The 2,500-nt window shown below is 35.9% G+C and overlaps 1 protein-coding gene across 5 annotated transcripts in view; it reads left to right on the top strand.

Annotated features, from left to right (window-relative positions):
* LOC135224348 (uncharacterized) overlaps positions 1-2,500 on the top strand; it is a 26,437-nt gene that overhangs the window by 9,256 nt on the left and 14,681 nt on the right. The window contains exon 3 of one of the 5 annotated variants that reach the window (XM_064263260.1): positions 559-620. The exons of the other annotated variants lie outside the window; for them this stretch is intronic. The gene's annotated coding sequence lies outside the window, so the exon portion shown is untranslated. The remainder of the gene's footprint in view (positions 1-558; positions 621-2,500) is intronic. 5 annotated transcript variants of the gene reach the window in all.

Here is a 2,500-nt window from a genome sequence, read left to right as displayed (position 1 = left end):
AGAAGGACATTTGTATGCATGATAACTACCGCACGCATTGTTTATTATTTTTTTGATAGGCGATAAGTATTGCCCAAAGCTATTTGATAAAATATCCAAGTCTCTTGCTAAGTTTTAACGTAACGGTAGAAAGCAAAAAAACGACGCTTGCTACCAGCTTTTAATGCAGGGAGTTTGTAGTGTGTAATAATAATAATAATAATAATAATAATAATAATAATAATAATAATAATCAATACATACAACATACAAGCCTAAGCAAAAACAAAGGCTGTAAACCAAACAAGCAGTATGACCAAATACAAGGGCACGTCTACGCTATTGTGAAACTTTACACGAGATACATGGGCAGCTTATCGCATACATATTGCAAAATGGTTGAAAACAAGTCAGTTGCTTAGTCCAGTGGGTGTTTCATACAATTATTCAATGTTTGGTAAAGACTTTCTCCACTGACGGTCGTTGACTTGTTTTTAAGCAATTCGTTTGATATGTGATTTGCTTACTGTAGTCCAAACATGTCTTTTTTATTAATTAAATGCATTTTAATCTTTACAGAATAATCACAGAAGTTTCCCAGCGTCGAAGAATATCTGGTTGATTAACGTCAGTGAAAATCGGTATGAGAGACAATACATTATTTATGGAACGTACGATTTTTACACCGCATTTAATCACCTATGAATAATTATTGGTTACTTTTTTCTACTTCAGTCAATTTTTACAATTAATATCTAAGTGCTTCCAGTTATATCCAAGTAAAAAAAATGTTTATAAGAAAATGCTCGCTCTTTTTGTCTTGATTTTACCTTCGTTCTGTTGTCAATGCTTTTCAATATTCGAGAGATATTTTTTTGGGGGGGGGGGTTTGCCGTTGCGGTTTGCCTCAGGGTGTCACGCAACCAGAAAATCTGATACCGTGTGACGTTCTAAGGTCTTTCATGGCTGACGGCACACCGTTCTCATGTTTCCTCAGGACAGAGAAAGCCTCAGTTACTATTTTCTATTTTTGGTTTATCACAGTCATCCTATTCGACTGGGTGGTTTTTTGATAGTATGGGGGGGTTCCGGGTTGCATCCTGCCTCGTTAGGAGTCCATCACTTTTCTCGCTATGTGCGCTGTTTCCAGGAGCACACTCGTCTGCATGAGTCCTATAGCTTTTCCAGGTTCCTTTTCAGGAAGCTTGGAATCGTGCCTATAGTGAACCTATAGTTATAAGTACAATTTCCATTGGCATATCCCATATCCTTCTTATCTCTATTTTCAGGTCCTTATACATATCGGCATTTTCTCTCTCTTCTCTTCTACTCTGATGTCCCATTATTGTTATTATTATTATTATTATTATTATTATTATTATTATTATTATTATTATTATTATTATTATTATTATTATTTGGTTAATGTTTCCTCATAACAGACAAAGCGTTGCAAGTAGCAAGACTCAGTTACTATGCAGTTATTATTATTGTATTATTATTATTATTATTATTATTATTATTATTATTATTATTATTATTATTATTATTATTATTATTATTGTTGTTGTTGTTGTTGTTAATAGCCTATTCATATGGAACAAGCCCACAGGAGGATTTGACATGAAATTCCAGCTTCCAAAGAATATGGTGCACCTCTAAACGAAGCAACGGTAGGTAAGATGAAATACAGGAAGAATAGATAAGTTTTTAGAAATAAAAGATAAATATTTATGTTAGAAAATTTATAAATAATGGATTTCTCAGCTGAACACTTGTTGACAACTACCGCAGGCCCTAGAAGACACTCTTCCAGGAAACACAACAGAAACCGAGGACAACACCAACCATGGTATATTACTCCAAAACAGACTGTCACGTCTCAAGAACGTAGTTTCGGATATTTCGAAGTAAATATGAAAAACTAGCCAGTGGCTTACAAGAATTTTACATTTATCTTGCCAAGATTGTTGTTGTTGTTGTTGTATGGTGCTTTTACGTTGCATGGAACCAGTGGTTATTCAGCAATGGGACCAACGGCTTTACGTGACTTCCGAACCACGTCGAGAGTGAACTTCTATCACCAGAAATACACATCTCTCACTCCTTAATGGAATGGCCGAGAATCGAACCCGTGACCACCGAGGTGAGACGCTAATACCATACCAACCACACCGCTGAGGCGCCTCCAAGATTGTAGTTAACAGTGAGAACTCGAAAGACCATTTCGAATGACTTCAAGCACTATTGTAACATATACATAATATATGCTTGTGATCTAGTTACAAAAAACAAGTAAAAAAAAAAATTAAGTCGAGTTTTCTGTACAGCATATAATACTGTATGAAACATTCAGCCACGCCCCATGAAACTCTCAGCCGTGGCCCATGAAACGCACAATCATGGCTACATAACGACTGAGGGTAAATGGCTAAAATTTGGTACGTTTGATGATTGGAGGGTGGATGATCAACATACCAATTTCCAGGCCTCTAGCCTCAGCAGCTTTTAAGATCTGAGG

The sequence above is a fragment of the Macrobrachium nipponense genome, chromosome 12 (genome assembly GCF_015104395.2).
Source record: "Macrobrachium nipponense isolate FS-2020 chromosome 12, ASM1510439v2, whole genome shotgun sequence".
NCBI lineage: Eukaryota > Metazoa > Arthropoda > Malacostraca > Decapoda > Palaemonidae > Macrobrachium > Macrobrachium nipponense.
Note: the sequence above shows the minus strand (reverse complement) of the source record. Positions and strands in the feature narration are given on the sequence as shown.